The following is a 19,341-nucleotide window of genomic DNA, read 5'->3' as shown; positions in this document are numbered from 1 at the left end:
CAAAATACGTAAGTGACGGAAGAGCACATGAGTATTCTGACCAAATGCTTATTTATAGTGTGGAGGCAGAACACACCCTAGAGAAATTCCCTGTTTGCTCCTAAGGCCTTCAACTGATTGGTTAAGGCTTACCCTCATTATGGAAGGTAACCTATTTTCACCAGCCCTCTGCTTTAACTGAGCATGGTTGAAAAAAAAAAAAAAAGTAATACCCTCAACAAGATGGATTGATACAGTTTAGATTGATACAGTGGCTGCAACAATGGGCTCAAACACAGAAATGAATGTGAGGATGCCACAGGATAGGGCAGTGTTTCATTCTGTTGTGCACAGGGCTGCTGTGAGTTGTAATTGACTTGAGGGCACCTAATAACCACAATCTGCTCTCCTCGATGTCAACTAATTTATGTAATTACTTTACAACAGCAACTAGAAAGTGTTTTACCAAACAGCTGGGCATTGTAGCCTGCCCAAGTGGACATGTGAAATTAACCATCACGTGTGTAACTGCAAGAGTGAGGTGAGTCAGGAACATGCATGCAGTTTATCCAAATGGATTAGAAGGTCCAGCTAAGAATAAAATGTTCAGGCACAATTTCTGTCTGTCCTTGTTATGGGTATCATAATGATAATAATACAATGATAAAATAAGCCACAAATAAACAATTGACATTAATTAAGGATACTGACAGATAGTATGTAGTTTTGACTGTGGTTGATGGATGAAATCACAGTGAATTGGCTATGGGTGATAGTTGAAGGAAAATTACTGTAATCTCATCCCAGAAAACCTCACATGCACTGTAGACTGGTGCCTCACTCACTGGCATGAGCATGGTCAGGGTATAGTTCCATATATGAATGCATCAGTATGGCTTTGCTTATTCTCCATATAGAGTTATTGCTATATGGGCAGAAGTCCCAGGCCTGGGGGGCAGAAAAACACATACTCCAGGTGACTGTTGAGAACTTCTTGAGCTACTAAAGCTAAAGATTGGAGTTGTCAAGGATTTCATTTTACTTGGATCCACAATCAACACCCATGGAAGCAGCAGTCAAGAAATCAAAAGACGCATTGCATTGGGCAAATCTGCTGCAAAAGATCTTTTTAAAGTGTTAAAAAGACTAACTTACGCCTGACCAAAGCCATGATGTTTTGAATCACCTCATATACATGCAAAAGCTGGATGATGAATAAGGAAGACCAAAGCAGAATTGACACCTTTGAATTGTGATGTTGGAGAAGAATATTGAGTATATCACAGACTGCCAAAAGAACAAACAAATCTGTCTTGGAAGAAGTACAACCAGAATGCTCCTTAGAAGCAAGGATGAGATTACATCTCACCTACTTTGGACATGTTATCAGGAAGGATTAGTCATTATCCTTGGAAAATGACTAAAAGACATTATCCTTAGTAAAGTAGAGGGTCAGCAAAAAAGACAATAACCCTCAATGAGATGGACTGACACAGTGGCTGCAACAATGGGCTCAGGCATAACAATGATAATGACGACAGCACAGGACCAGGCAGTATTTTGTTCTGTGGTACATGGGGTCGCTACGAGTTGGAACCAACTTGATGGCACCTAACAATGAACAGCTGTAGCAGCTTGCTCCCTTTTTGATTTTCCTCCTTTCTCTTGCCACCAGGGAGGATTATTAATGATAATAATAATAGATTTAATAACAACTACAATAAGAACTAACTTGTTAGTAGCAGTAAGCACTAAGCACTCCATATAGATTTTTTCACATAATGTTCAGAAAAATTATATGATATCCATACTACTACTATCCTGTTGGCACAGTAGTTAAGTGGGGAAGTGCTGCTTCAGCTGCTAACCAAAAGGTCAGCAGTTTGAACCCACCAGGCACTACTTGGAAGCTCTATGGGGCAGTTCTGCATCAGAATTGATTCCACGACAATGGGTTTTTTGGTTGGTTTATTATCCTCTTTGAAAAACAAATTAAGATTCAGAAATGTTACAAAACCTGCCCAAAGTCACGGAGCCAGTAATTAGTGGAGGTTTAAAAGTAACAATAAAAGTGTGAATATTAAACATTTAAGCAGTAATAATAGCAAAGGCAGAGGACAATTTTCTTTATATCCCATAAAACACAATTATGTAAGCAGTTGTCTATTCTGTCTAAATACATTACTAATTTTAGTTAAAGCTACACTGAAGCCACCATATCATGCAAAGGTAAAACCGAAAAAACCGAACGAACCCACTGCCTCGAGTTGATTCCAACTCATAGTGACCGTATAGGACAGAGTAGAACTGCCCGATAGAGTTTCCGAGGAGCACCTGGCATATTCGAACTGCTGACCTCTTGGTTAGCAGCCGTAGCACTTAACCGCTACACCACCAGCGTTTCCCCATGCAAAGGAAAATCAGAGAAAATACGTTTTATTAGAAACAAAATGCCTGGGTTTCTTGTATATAATCCACTATGTCTGTATCAAAAGCTTAGAATTTTTTAATATTTTGCACATACCAAGCTGTGCCTTGAAAATATAGATATGGCCTTGGGATTTCAAGAGCTGCCCATGGTTGAGAAATCCTTAGTCTGTACCAGAGTGAGTTTTTTACTGTTTTTGCAAGTGCACATAAACACTTGCCCATCTATTTGGCTTATCATTCACTATTCTCAGTAAATAAACAGTTCACAACTCTGACCAATATAAGCTTACAATTCATGTAGACTAGAACTGGCTCAGTTGGAGTTTACCCTCAAAACAAAATCAGGAAGAGGGAAAATGAGAATTTAGCTTATAAACACCAGTATATTTGGGGGTTTTGACAAGTGGGCAAGAGAAGTGAATTATCACCACAGGAAAATGCAGTATTTAAAAAAAAGTGCTTCTTAGAATTTATTCAAACTTAATGAGACATATTTATTGTATTGGCTAATCCTAGAGTTAGAGATTATCTTCTTAGGAATATTTCTGTCAGTATTCTGGGATGCCTATCAAAGGAGTCCAATTATACAGGGATTAAACCAAACCACAAGGCACTGCATTCTGCTTATTCTCACAATTTCGGAATTTCTGTTTTTGTTTTATTTTCTTGACTTCTCAGCTATAGTGCCAAGAGGATACTCTCAAACTGGTTCAGTCTGAAGATCAAAACATACAGGAAAAGAGCTCAGAAGTTATTTAAATACAGGCTCCCGCTACTATTATTGAATTCTTGCTTCAGAGAACTGACTTCTTTAAAACGAGCAGCATGAATTCTTGGTTGGTTCCATCCTCTGAGAGACAGTCACCTTTTTTTTTTAAGATAAATATGAAAGCACTGTTGTCTCAATGACAATAAAGAACAACATTTACTCAAATATATCATTTCCTGTAACAATTCTGAGGGAACTAGGGTAGAAACTATCATCTCAAATGCATTTATTTGCCCAACTGGGTCATCAACCCTATGTCTGTGAAATCTTAATAGGCTCTCACTGTGCTCTATTTTCACTAAATAGTTGACCAAAGAGGAATCTTGAGGCATAGGTGAAAAAAGTGGCTCAAGAAGGGAGCACATTTTAAAACTTAAGCATCAGGAAACTGAGCCCAACATACATTACAAAAATTAAAATCCCTCCTACATAGAGAGGTATCTTTCATTCAATCACTCAATAGCATATGACTAGGCTCAAATGTGAAATATTCCAGGTAAGAGAAAGGGGTAAATGGTGAAAGAGAAATAAAGCAGAATAGCAACAGCATTTAGAACAGAAAAGCATAGGAAGTAAAAATCTGTATATCTGTATATGAAGAGTGATTTTGAAGAATGATGTTGGAAGAGGATAAAAGCAGAAGGGTGGATAAACATTTCAACTTGGCATCTATGGACTTATTTTCCCCAAACTCATAAGATTAGTTATAGATAGTGGAAATTCCTTTTTATATATCTTCCACAGTAAGTGGTGAATCAGGCTTCTGTACCCACAACCTGATCTAGACCAATATCTCAAGCCTCTGTTTCAGGGCTGCTTTTCTGATCTTGGACGAAAAACGAACTTCTGATGAATGCCTTCTCTAGACTTTCAGGGACAAATATTTCAGTTGTTGATAACAGAACTCAAGTGTATATCTCACACACTAATGAAAGTTATGTATTCAATCCACTGTACACCAGCTAAACATTTACCCCATAATGTATACATAGTGTACTTTTGTCACTGATGATAAATACTTAACAATGATTATTTTACCAATGTGATAAATTACGTACACGTAGCCTGTTAAAAGGATATAAGCTTTCTGCTGATAGGAAAAAATGAAATGACTCTTATAAACGAAAATATAAAGGACTCACCAAGAGTTCCACACAGCATATTTGGCACAGACTCTGATAAGAAAAAAAAAAGGAAATAAGTCACTTTAATAACTTAAATGCAGCTATACATAAAAAAAAGAAAACTTTTTTTATATACATAAAAATCCATAAGCTAGTATTTGAGTCTCTTCTATGGCAAGATTGTGTACAACTCCCGCAAGTTGTAGATTACTGTAATTTGTCACATTTTGAGATAAAGATACTAGTGGTATTCAGTGCACAGAACCCTATTCTATTCATCACCATAACTTCATGTATGAGGAGTTCCTTTGGCTGCCTGCTTATGCATCTTTCATAGTTTTTTCTATAATCTGCATCTTAGTGGCAAATCTTGGAATTTAGTTTACAGTAACTGTGAGAAAATATACACTGGTTTTCTTGGCAAGAGAGGCTCACTTCTTTCTTTATATTTGAGTAGCCATTCAATAGTATCTGTTTTTTATTTATAGCATTGCAAATGAAATGGTGATATGTGTTAAAGCATTGAGACTAATTTATGTTCATTTTTTACAATAATAGAACAATAAAATTATGAGGAAACTAAGAATCATATTCTATTTCTAAATGATACAGCAGCTTTTCTTTTAATTCTACAATTTTATTTAATTCTGGAAGGAAAAAGTCTAATAACATTCTCAAAAACCCTCATATTCTTCTCTCTACACTTTTTCTTTTAAATATACAGATGTCTGCACATTAATGTGCAAAGTCTTAAGTTACAAACACTTTTCCAAGTACATTTTCATATTTTTTTTTCCTTTTGGAAAAGTTATTATAAAATTGAAGGACCAGAAACAACTTCTGAAATGGCAGAGTAAAGACCTTAATGAATAGCTATCTTAATGAAAAACAGTAATGTCACAAAGCCACCCAGATTTAAAAAAAAAAAAAAAATTTTTTTTTTTTTTTCCCAGATTTAAGGCGTCGGAAAATACATTTTAAACTTGACGGGAGGTGTTACAGTCACATAACAAAGGAGCATGGATCTTTCCACTAACTGTGTTGAGTGTTGGATATCCACATGCAAATATAATGAAATTGGACGTTTTCCTTAGACCATACATAAAAATTAACTTAAAATGGATCATAGACTTAAAACATTTAGAAGAAAAAATAGAAAATTATCATAATCGTGGGTCAGGCAACATTTTTTTAGGTACAACATAAGTATAAACAACAAAATAAAAAAAGAAATAGGACTTCATTAAGATTAAAAACATTTGTGCTTCCAAGGACATTGTCAAGAAAGTAAAAGGACAGCTCACAGAATATGAGGAAATATTTGTAAATCATATGTCAGACATATAAATTCAGAAAATATAAAATTGTAAAAAATTCTTACAACTCAACAATAAAGTACAAATAACCCAATTTTAAAAAGAGCAAAGGATTTGAATAGACATTGCACCAAAGATATACAAATGGCCAATAAAAAACAATGAAATATGCTTAACATCATTAATCACAACCGGATAATATTTCACATCCACGAGGATGTCTAAGGAGCCCTGGTGGCTCAGTGGTTAAGCATCTGGCTGCTAACCAAAAGGTTGGCAGTTTGAATCCACCAGCTGCTCCTCGGAAACCCTATAGGGCAGTTCTACTCTGCCTTATATAACCAAAAAAAAAAACCAAACCCATTGCAGTAGAGTCAATTTCTACACATAGCAACCCTAAAGACAGATAGTAATTATTGTTGGTGAGGAAATGAAAAAATTTGAACACTCATACATCCCTGGTGAAAATATAACATGATGCAACCACTTTTAAAAATAGTTTGATAGTCTTCAAAGTCTTAAGAATAGAGTTATATGGTGCAAGAATTCCATCCCTAGATATGTGTACAAGAGAAATTAAAACATATGTCTACACAAAAATGTGTACATCAATGTTTCTATCAGCATTATTCATAACAGCCAAAATCTGGAATCAACCCAAATGTCTATCAACTGATGAAAGAATAAACAAAATGTGGCATGTCATACAAGGGTAGGTTTGGCAATAAAAAATGAAATTCTGATACATGCTACACCATGAGTGGACATTGAAAAAATTATGCTAAGTGAAAGAAGCCAGTCACAAAAGATCACATATTACATGATTTTTATTTATGTGACATGTATAGGCAAATCTATAAGACAGAAAGTGGATTAGTGGTTGCCTGGAGCTGGGGCAGGAGGGTGGCTGGCAGCAGAGACAGAATGTGGTGAACGACTGCTAATGCGTATGGGATTTGTTTGGAAGTAGGTAATGAAAATATTCTAAAAATAGTTTGGGATGATGACTGCATAATCTGTGACTTAAAAAAAAAAAAAAAACACCAAACTGAATATTTTAATTGGGGGAATTATATGATGTGTGAATTATATCTCAATTTTTAAAAATGAGGGTAAAAAGATAGCAAACATTTAGTCTATTTTCTGGCATCAGAATTTTCCCAAAGCATCTCAAACTATCACTTCTGCTTTCTTAAAATAATCTTAGAAATTGTTTTGGCAGCATGTCACAGGAACTCAAAATCTGTATAATTACACTTTCTTCTTAAATGTCTAAATCACTTTAACGTAGTCAAGTCTACAAATAACTAGTAGATCAGCCATTCTAAAACTGATTTTGTCAGGTTTTTTGGACTGTTTTGGACACTACTATTGGTCCCTATTGACAAACTGAAACATTTAAACACTTTCCTCAAGGATTTCAGTCATCTGACTCTCTTTAATATCACTTTTTTTGTTTGTTTCCACAATAATAGACTTTAGATTCTTCTTAAGAATATCTGATTATTTAGAGAATCATAATTTTTATTACATTGCTTTTATAAAGTTTGTGATTGCAAGTAACAGACAATCAACACCTGGTTTCATCTCTCACACCTGTACCTCTCATTATTACAATTTATAAAAAGTCGAGCAAACCAAAAATCAATGACTTTTTTTGGATTCATCAGAGAACGAGATCACAGGGAAAACCACTACCCCATAATCTGGAGAGACAGGCAAATAAAGAGGGTCACAATCAAGATCTACTTACAGTGGACTTCCCATCATAAGCCATGCAAGCAAGAAGGAAATCGAATAAAATATTTTCATTGTTGAAAGAAAAAAAAAAAAACAACTAGAATTCTATACTCAGGGTAATTATTCTTTAACATAAAATAAATACTTTCTCAAACAAAAAATGAGGGAATTCATTGTCAGCAGTCACACACTTCATGAAAGGCTAAAAAAAAAAAAAAATTTTCAGGTAGAAGGAAGATTACAGAGGTCAAAAACTTTTTTCAACATAGAGAATGGAAGAATGTCAGAGAATGTAACAAACAAAGGTAAAATGAGCCTTTTATTTTCCTTATTTTAAATTAATCTAAAATATAATCATTTAAATTAATTATATTAAGCATGAATTTGGTGATCCTAGCAAACAGATGAGTAAAACAAATGATAATGATGGTATAAAGTGTTAGAAAGGAGAAACTGAAAATACTATGCTGTAAGGTAACTTTACTATACATGTAGCAGTATAGTGATATTTGAAAAAGGACTTAGATTATATGTAAATGTATATTACAAACTCTACTACAACCACAGGAAAAAAATTAAGCACAACTGATATTCTAAGACAGATTTAAAAAAATAGAATCATATAAAATTCACAATTAAAACCAGAGAAGGCAGAAAAGAAAGAGAAAAAAAACAAATGCAATGAATCGAAAAGATACAAACATGGTAGCTATTAATCCCAACTTTATCAATAATCATTTTTAATGTAAATGGCCTAAAAGACAAATAAAAAAAAGAAAACAGAGATTATCTGAGTGAATGAAATAATAGTAACAGTAAAAAACACTATGCTACATGTTGTCTATGAGAAACCTACTTCCTATAAAAGATTAAACTAGGTTAAAAGTAAAGAAATGAAGAAAGATATTCCATGCTAACAATCATAAAAGTAGGCTGGAACAGCTATATTAATTTCAAACAAAGCAGATTTCAGAGCAAGGAAAATTATCAGGAATAAAGAGGAGGCATTTAATATAACAATGATGGAGACAATTCTCCAAAAAGATAAAACAATCCTAAATGTGTACACGTCTAACAACAAAGCATTAAAATACATGAGGTAAAAACTGATAGAACTGCAGACACAAATAGACAAATGCTCCATGACAGTTGGAGACTTCAAAACACCTCTTTCATCAATTAATAGATCAGCAGGCAGGAAATCAATTAAGATATATTTGAACTGAATAGCACTATCAATCCACTTGATCTAAAATTGACATTTACAGAACACTTCATCAAACAACATCAAAATACACATTCTTCTCGAGGAGTCCTGGTGGTGCAGTACTTAAACTCTTGGCTCACCAGCCTCTTAGCAGGAGAAAGACGTCACAGTCTGAGTCTGCTTCCATAAAGATTTACGGTCTTGGAAACTCTATGGGGCAGTTCTACTCTATCCTATAGGGTCACTATGAGTCTGAATTGACTCCACGGTGGTGGGTTTGGTTTTTGGTCTCAAGCTCATGTGGAACATTCATAAGATAGGCCATATTCTGCACAGAACACAATTTAACAAATTTGAAAGAACAGAAATCACACAAAATATGCTTGCAAACCACAATGGAGTTGAACTGGAAACCAACAACAGAAAGACAGCTGGAAAAATCTCAAGTATTTAGAGGTTAAATAAACACTTCTAAATAACACCAGGGTCAAAGAAATAGTCTCAAAAGAAATTTAAACATAGTTTTAACAAAATGAAATTTAACTTATGAAAATTTGTAGGAAGCAGTGAAAGTATTCTTTAGAGGGAAATTTAAAGCATTAAGTGCAAATATTAGGAAGAAGAAAACTCTAAAATCAATGATCTACCTTAGAAATCTAGAGATAGAAGAGCAATTTAATCCTAAAGAAGTCAGAAGAAAGGAAACAATAAAAATTACTGCAGAAATCAATTAAATTCAAAACAAGAAATTAAAAGAGAAAATCAACAAAAGCAAAAGCTGGTTCGTTAAAAACTAATAAAATCGATAAACATTTGGCCAGGCTAACCAAGTAAAAAAGAGAAAAGACACAAATTACTAATATCGGAACTGAACATGATTTGCATAGACAATAAAAGTATCATAAAAGAATAACATGAACAGCTCTATGTCCACAAATTTATAACTAGAAAGAAAAAATCAATTCCTTGAAAGACAATGCTACCAATATTTGCACAAGAAGCAATAGATAAACTGAACAAGCATATATCTGTTAAAGAAATTGAATCAATAATTGATAACCTTTCAAAATAAAACACCAGGCCTAGATGATTCACCTATGAATCCCAGCAAACATTTAAGGAAAATATTCTTGTTGTGTGCCCTTGAGTCAGCTTCAACTCATAGTGACCCTATGCACAACAGAACAAAACAATGCTCAGTTTGGCATCATCCTCACAATCCTTGCTGTTTTAGGCCATTGTGGCAATCACTGTGCCAAGCCATCTCATTGAGGGTTTTCTTCTTTTCCATTGACCCTCTGCTTTACCAAGCATGATGTCCTTCTTCAGGGACATGTCCCTCCAGACAACCATGTACAAAACACATGAGACATAGTCTCAATATCCTGTGTTCTAAGGAGCATCCTGGCTGTGTTTTTTCCAAGACAGATTTGTTTGTTGTTCTAGCAGTCCATATTCAATATTCATATTCAATATTCTATGCCAACATCATAACACAAAGGCACCAATTCTTCGATCATCCTTATTCATTTTCCATTTTTCCCACGCATATGAGGTGATTGAAAATACCATGCCTCACCTTACTCCTCAACATGACATCTTTGCTTTTTAACACATTAAGTCTTTTGCATCAGATTTGCCCAGTGCAATGCACCATTTATTTGATCCCTTGATTGCTGCTTCCATGAGCCTTGATTATGGACCAAGTAAAATGAAATCCTTGACAACTTCAGTATTTTCTCCATTGATCATGATGTTACTCCTTGATCTAGATGTGAAATTTTTTGTTTTCTTTATGATGAGGCATAATCTGTACTGAAGGCTGTAGTCTTTGATCTTCATCAAGTGCTTCAAATCCTCTTCACGTTCAGCAAGCAAGGTTGTATCATCTGCATATGGAAGGTTGTTAATTAGACTTCTGCCAATCCTAATACCACATTCTTCTTCATATTGTCCAGCTTCTCAGATTATTTGCTTGGCATACAGATTGAATAAGTATAGTGAAAGGATAACCCTGACACACACTTCTGATTTTAAACCATGAATATCCCTTTGTTCTGTTTGAACAATTGCCTCTTGCTCTATTACAAGTTAGTATCCTGAAATTCTAATTATTTGCAATATTATATAATTTGTTATAATCCACACAGTCTAATACCTTTGTACAGTAGAAAAACACAGGCAAACATCTTTTTTGTATTCTTTTCTTTCAGACAAGATCCTTCTGACATCAGCAATGATATACCTCCTTCCATCTACAACCTGTTCTGAATCCAGCTTGGCTTTCTGGCAGTTTCCTGTCGATATGCTGGTGTAGCCATTTTTTAATTATTTTCAGCAAAATTTTACTTGTGTGTGATATTAATAATATTGTTCAATAACTTTCTCATTTTTTTGGATCACCTTTCTTTGAAATGGCATCTTTTCCAGTCAGTTGACCAGGTAGCTGTCTTCCAAATTTCTTAACATAGATGAGAGGGTGCTTCCAGGATTGTATCCATGTGTTGAAACATCTCAATTGTTATTTGCCACAGCCTTCAGTGCAACTCAGACTTCCTTCGGTACTATCAGTTCTTGATCAAATGCTACTTCCTGAAATGGATGAACATCTACCAATTTTTTTTTTTTTTTGGTACAGTGACCCTGCATATTCCTTCCATCTGCTTTTGATGCTTCCTCCATTGTTCAATATTTTGCTCATAGAATACACTATCGCAACTCTAAGCTTGAATTTTTTCTTCAGTTCTTTCAGCTTGAGAAATACTGAGTGTATTCTTCCCTTTTGGTTTTCTAAATCCAGGTCTTTGCACATTTCATTATAATACTTTACTTTGTCTTTTCCAGCCAGCCTTTGAAATCTTCTGTTCATCCCCTTTACATCATCATTTCTTCTATTTGCTTTAGCTACTTTATGTTCAAGAGCAAGTTTCAGAGTCTCTTCTGACATCTGTTTTTTACTTTTCTTTCTTTCCTGTCTTTTTAATTACCTTTTGCTTTCTTCAGGAAACCCTGGTTGCACAGTGGTTAAGTACTAGGGCTGCTTAACTAAGAGGCTGGCAGTTCGAATACGCCAGGTGCTCCCTGGGAATTCTATGGGGCAGTTACACTCTGTCCTATAGGGTCGCTATGAGTCAGAATCAACTTGACAGCAGTAGGTTTGGCTTTTTTGCTTTCTTCATGTATGATGTCCTTGATGTCATCCCATAACAGGTCTGGTCCTCAGTCATTAGTGCTCAATGCATCAAATTTATTTTTGTGATGGTGTCTAAATTGAGGCAGGCTATACTTAAGATCATACTTTGGCTCTCTTGAACTTGTCTTAATTTTCTTCAGCTTCGACTTGAACTTGCATGTGAGCAATTGATGGTATGTTCTACAGTTGGCCTCTGGCCTTGCTCTGACTGATGATATTGAGCTTCTCCATCATCTCTATCCACAATTATAGTCGGGAATGACAAATTGAAGAGGAATGGAATTGCATTCACTGTTAAAAAGAACACTTCAAGATCTATCCTGAAGTACAACTTGGTCAGTGATAGGAAAATATCCATACTCCTACAAGGAAGACCAGTTAACACAACTATTATTCAAAAATATGCAACAACCACTAAGGCCAAATTGCATCTTACTGGGGTGAAAATAAAATAATATCTATGTGTTCTCTTACCAGTGATGGGAACTTTCATCACTTGGCTTAAGTAGTATTTGTCAGATTTTTTCACTGTGAAGTTAATCTTTTTTTTCTTTATATTTAATAAATATAGGAAAATACTTTAAGACCATGTATATTTTTTCTAATTAAACTGTCACCTACTAGTTTTAACATGTATTGATAAATCTTACCTGAAAGTATTATTTATTATTAATGTGATGATTACCAAATGGCAATTTAAGAAAAAAATGTCAGCAGTCCTTTTACAGCTATTAGTTTGCAACCTGTGTAAACCTAATTGGTTATAATTCAGGGAAAATATTGGAATGGATGCTGCATGGAGATAATCAAGTCATTTTTCTAAGACTTAAAAAGTATAAAGAAAAGAAAACTTTAAGATAGAGTAAGAATATTATGTTAACTAAAAGAAAAATATGGCCTTTATAAGAACGAAAAAAACCTTTTGGGATAATAATTTAGGCATTTTCTTTTTGTAGAACTTTAGCATATACTTTTTGATGTTGAGTAAATATTTTAAACTATTTTTCACTTTTACCTAATGAAGATTCACTGTTCTATCACAAAATAAAATTATAGTGTGAGTAGAGTTCATTTCGCAATATAGCTCAAAGCAAATTATGAGCCTATCTGTAAGTAATGGAATGGAATGAGTTGAAAAATAAATCAATATTCTCAAACTTATTTCACTAGTATCCTACAGCATTTACCCGACAGTGTATCATGCAATAATTAAAATAAATCTCTACACAACCAAATAGAATAAACCTCCAGAGGACAATGTTATTGGTATTCACCTATTTAAAATAAAAGCAATTTCTGGCATTGCTCAAATAATAGAATGGACTTAGTATGCTTAATGTACTGAATGTAATGAAATTTTTCTATAAGCAACTCATTGATGAAATAAGCTTTTTTTTTTTTTTTAATAGGTAAAAGGAACCATAACAGTAAATGTAATGGACCATGGCCTCGCCTATCCAGAGACAAGAAGAACTAGATTGTGCTTGGCTACCACTACCAACTGCTCTGATCAGGGACACAATAGATGGTCCCAGATAGAATGGGAGAATATTGTAGAACAAAACTCAAAATCTTAAAAAAAAAGACTAGACTTACTGGACCAGCAGAGACTTGGGGAACCTCTGAGACTATTGCCATGAGATACCCTTTAAAGTCTGAACAGAAACTACTCCCAGAATTCACCTTTTAACTAAATATCAGTTGGTTCATAAAATAAACGATGTCATCCGGGAGTACTGTGCTCCTTTTATATATTAAAAAAGAGCATCTATTTGAGAACAAACAGTCAGCATTTGCCCTAAAGCAAAGACGAAGAGATGAGAAGGTCAAAGGGGGGAAGGAAGCAAGAATAATGGAAATGAAATAACCGGAACAGAAATAATGAGAATGTTGATGCAATGTGGAATATGTAACCAAAGTCACTGAACAATATGTGTAGAAATTTTTAAATGAGAACCTAATTTGCTGTGTAAACTTTCACCAAAAACTGAATAAAATATTTTTAATGAAAAAAGCATAAATACATTGAACAAAGTGGAAAAATGGCTAAATTAAAAGCAAAAACATAAAATCTTAAAAAGACTGATTTAAAGATGTGTGTAAAATGAGAAATATGACACAATGTGTCAATTTCTCAAAGAACATCTTTCTGTAATATTAGTATCAACTAAAGACATCTGGGATAATACAGTCTTCGATTTGTTTCCAATGGTCAGTCAAAATTTCATTCAGAATTACATTGTATTTTGACCCTCTGCTAGATGCCCTCAGAAAATGCTTATGCTTTCTTACATTTTCATGTCTGAGAAAACTCCTTCTCAGTTTGTTATACTATCCGAAAATTTATGAAGATAACAATTACCCCCTGATTTTTCTTTTTTTTTTTTTAACGGTCTTTTGTGTTGGGGAAGAGCTGGCGGGCGCAACAGGATTTCAGTTAGAAATTCTTTCTCTCCAGAGGTTCTTTGACCCTGGGGGTTGTGGAAACCACTCTCTCAGCACTTGAAATAGTTCATGTGGTTTCTTTTCTTCCCGTCTTGCCTATTTTAATCCATTTTCACATTACTGATGAAGACAATTTCAGCATGAAAAACAAAAATCACAAAATGAGATTTCCTACTCCTACAGGTAAAAAACCTAGATTACTTTGCATAGAATCCTCAGATTCTAATAAGCTGATTGAGAGTTTTAAATCTTTCATAAACATTCTCTATATGTTTTTTACTATTTCTCTTTATTCTTCATCTTTCAACTTTTATATATCAATTTTTAAATTTAACTTGTGATTAATAAATTTTTAAAATAAAAATTTCAAATTTTATTTTAAAGGAAATCATAACTGAATGGGGGATAAGTCTGTAATTTTTTATTAGTATAACATCATATTTACTTGACTATTTTTCAAGTATACTTGGAGCCATCATGGCTTCATTCTTCTTGGTCTACCGCTTCTGAGAGATTTTAAAGCATTTATATTATTTAGCTGCTATATGTTCCTGCGGAAACCCTGGTGGCACAGGGGTTAAGTGCTAGGGCTGCTAGTCAAAGGGTCAGTAGTTCAAATCCACCAGGCGCTCTTTGGAAACTCTACAGCGCAGTTCTAATCTGTCCAATAGGGTCGCCAGGAGTTGGAATCTACTCGACCGCACTGGGTTCGGTTTTTCTTTTTCTTTTATTTTTATGTTCCTGTAATGCTAATATATATATTTTTCATTGTCAGTATTGCTGAGTAAATCATTAGGTAGTCAAGTAAATAAATTTGCACTTCTGTCAACAATAGTGAATGCTTGGCTGCTAACCAAAAGGTTGGTGGTTCGAACCCACCCAGCAGCTCCAAGGGAGAAAGACCTGTAAACCTGCTTCAGTAAAGATTAAACAGCCTAGAAAATCCTATGGGAAAGTTCTACACTGTCACGTGGGGTCACAATAACTTAAAAATTGACTTGATGACATCCATCATCTGTATACATCATAGCACTTAGGGTTTGCTGTACAAGTAGCATTCAGGGAGGTTAAAGGTAGTAACAGTTATTATTATGTAAGTTCTCACTACTGCATTTTTTTCAAAGTTTATTTTTGAATTAATGCTATTTAGGTAGTTATTATTACCCCTGCTTTACAGATGTAGAATCTGATGCTTGAAGCAGCCACTTGACTTTTCAAAGATGATTTGGCTGATCAGCAAGAAGAATGGAAATCAAACCCACTTTCCTTTGACCAAAGCCTATGACTTTTCCACTACATAAGGTTGAGACTAGGCCCTAACTAAATAAATATTGGCTTGTATATGTTACTTATTATTTGTTCCTTGTGTGTATTTTTGTACTTTTTACACTCATTTAAGAAAAGTACAATGTATTATACTTTATTGTACTGTTCCTTATGGAGAATCAGAATGGCTTCTTGCCATAGCAAATGAAAAAAGTTCCTCACATTATGTCATAATATACTCCAAAATACCAAAAATGTCTTTTGCATGTTAAAATCTGGATATCCAAGCATGCAAATGTTAAGAATCCCAATTATAATATGGCATCAGATACAATGGAAGGTGAAATGAGACAAGGGATTTCTTTTAGTTTTAAACCAATGGACAAATTATAAATTCATCAAGATAGAAACTAAAACTAAAATTAATTTGTTCTCTCAAACATTGCTAGTGAGAATGTAAAATACTACAACCACTTTGGAAAACAGTTTTTTTGTTTGTTTAAACATTAAACATAGAGCTAGCATATGGTCTAACCCTTCCACTCCTAGTTATATATATAAAAACAAGTGAAAACATATGCTCATATACAAACTTGTACATGAATGTTCATAACAGCTGTATTTGTAATAGTCAAAATCTGGAAAAAACCTAAATGTCCATCAATAGGTGAATCAATAAATTAATTGTGGTATACTCAAATAAAGGAATTCTACTCAGCAATAAAAAAGAAGAAATGCAGCAGCATAAACAGGTCTCAAAATAATAATGCTAAGTGAAAGGTTAGACAAAAGAGGATACTTACTGTATAATTTCATTTATATAAAATTATGGAAAATAGGAACTAATGTATAGTGCCAAAAAATCAATCAGTGCTTATCTGGGGTGAGCTGGGCAGGATGGAAGCGTGAGGAAAATTTGCAGTGGCAGGTGTTTGTTCTGCTGATTTCAGTGATGGCTTCATGGGTGTATTAACTATGTCAAAATTTAGCAAACTGTATGCATTTAATATGTATAGTTTATCATATGTCAATTATACCTCAATAAAGTTGCAAAAAAAGTCATAACAGCAAACCATACATTGCTACATTTGTTTATATATATTCATTGCACACAAAAAAAGTCAGAATATGTAAAACTGCCCACTTATCTGACTTCTCCTCTACTAAATTAAAAATAAATATCACTTTCTATTCTTGTTATTCGTCGAGTATCAAAGCTCATGTAAGAAGAAAAAAAAAAAAGAAGAGAAGTGGTTAATCCCAAATTATGAAATACGGTAAATCCTGAGGTCAGAGCTTTCTAAATATGTTATAATTTGTCAAATGAAATAGGTACAAATTATTAACTATCTCAACTGCCTGTGCCCCAGTTTGTTCTCTTAACTTTGTCTCCCTTCCTAAGAAAGATGATGCAAAAACTTTAAATAAAATCTCTCCTATGAGATTCTGATTCAAATGAAAAAAAAAAAAAGTTGGCTTCTTTAAATGTTACAGACCACATCTGTAAACAGAGCAGAAGTAGCTCGTGTAAAGAACTTGTGAAATGTAGCATGGAACGTCTCTTCCATAAGACTCCAACATTTGAAAAACTTACATGAGGTAGATATTAAAAATCTCACTTTCTAAGCTTTCTTCTTTATTGAAAATACAAATGACATTTCACTCATACATTTCTAAAAGGGAAGCTGAAGTACAGGATAAGTAAACTGAAGGATATTAAAGCCATCTGCTTAAATATTTACAATTGTCATTACCTGTGGTAAAATAAATAAATTCCCCTGAGGAAATTTATTTTAAAAGATGAGATTCACTTAAAAAAAAATTATATGTAGTAATGATTTACATTGTTAATATACCTGAACTATGCAACCGTAGATGTGTTATTCAAGACACATACACTGAATTTTCATTTTAACAATAAAATCTGCCTAAGGCACTAGAGTTCAGAAATACAGTCACAGAAGGCCCATTCTTTCCTTTTCCTTTGGCTAATCCCTTTTTAAGTAAGTCAGCCATTCCTTGAAGAAAAGCCAGACAAATTTATAAACTGAGCACAGCATTATCAAAGACAAAACTAACAGCAGGAAAACACTGTAGAAAGAGTATGTCCTGACCTTTTCCACACCATAGCATACATGGGAAAAGATTATTTGTAAGGAACAGTGTGGTAGATTGAGGCTGATTATAGCTAGAGAGAATCCTCCTGCAGATCCCAGCCTCCTCAGGCCCTACCAGACCATGTCAGGAGCTACAGGATCACAATCTTAGACTTATCCATTGCTCATTTTTGTTGAGACACTGGAAAGTTCTGTACTAGATGTTTTATGTTCAAAAATTGATTTTAAAAGGAATACTGACTTTCTCATATTCTACATTCTAGAATATGTTTTAGGCTGATTTATTTTTCCTAGGCTTTCTCAAAACTTTGGTGACCCATATGATAGCATTTCTTCCAACAGAACTCATATTTTTATAAAATTGTATTTTGGGAAAAGAACTTTTTTTTTAAAATACATCATATGAATGCTTTCATTTTCCTATTAAATACAATTTATAAAAGACATTTATGCATTGTGACCAAGGTCAAGACTCCTAATAAGTCAGTGGAACTATGAAAATCACCATTTAATTCATGTATTTTATATAAAAACTTATCATCATTATATATCTTTATTAAAATGTTTATAATTCAGTTAAATGAGGTAACACATTACTAATACCATGAAATCATATACAATATTTACATGCCTCTATAATACGTCTTTATTGTTAAAATTGAACAAGATTTCTGCTTTGGCAAACAAAAGGTAACAGTGTTCAGATTTACTCTTTCACTTGAAACAATCAAAGAAAGAAAAAATATATTAAACAATAGTTTTCAAGACATAGTCATCAAAAAATTAAGGACAGTGATCCTAGAAATGGGAAAAAAGGATGTAATTTGTATGACTACCCCAGTTTATAGTCTGGAGAGCTTATCGAAACCATAGTACTGAGAAGAGGAACGCAGGCAGAGTGTGGCAATTTCCCTTAGTTGAGAAGATGGAAATGGAAGTTTTGTGAGGCCAAGGAAGCTAGAATTAATTGGGTACAGTAACCAAAAGCAAAGAGAGTACTCTAGAAATCTACAGATTATCAGTACCCGCATAGGAAGAAGCTACCCAATGCCCAGGGGAGAATCTCCTGAAGGTATTAGAGGGAACAATTTTCAGAATAATTTCTATTTTCCTGAGTCAGTGTGGAAACCTCATAATTCAGGAAGAATCAGGTAGAGGACTCAGAGCTATTTGGCCTCAGTAAAACCCATTGCCATCAAGTTGATTCTGACTCATAGCCACCTAAAGTTATTCCTAGACTAACCATTTCTCTGGTTCCAACTATTCATTTGAAGTAACGACAGCATCCAGAAAATAACAACAACAAAAAAGAAATATATATATATATACACAAAAAAAACCCAAACCTGTTGCTGTTGAGTCGATTCTGACTCATAATGACCCTACAGGATGGAGCATAACTGCCCGCATAGAGTTTCCAAGGAGTGCCTGGTGGATTTAAACTGCCGACCTTTTGGTTAGCAACCATAGCTCTTAACCACTACACCACTAGGCTTTCCATGATTCCTAGTATTGTGTAATTTCCTCCAATTTGTGATCTGATGTAATTGTCCTCTATTTTGCCATATTGTTTAATTATATATTATAAATCCTAAACCTCTATATGTTAATGAGACAGGGTTAGTGTGGGGAGTATCTTGAGTCACATCTTTACTCAAGTCATGTCCTCATTCAAGTCACCACCTTATTCAAGTCACATCCTTACTCAAGTTACTGTCTTACTTAAGTCACATACTTGCTTGACTCACATCTTTT

Source organism: Loxodonta africana, chromosome 2 (assembly GCF_030014295.1).
Source record: "Loxodonta africana isolate mLoxAfr1 chromosome 2, mLoxAfr1.hap2, whole genome shotgun sequence".
NCBI classification, from domain to species: domain Eukaryota; kingdom Metazoa; phylum Chordata; class Mammalia; order Proboscidea; family Elephantidae; genus Loxodonta; species Loxodonta africana.
Note: the sequence above shows the minus strand (reverse complement) of the source record.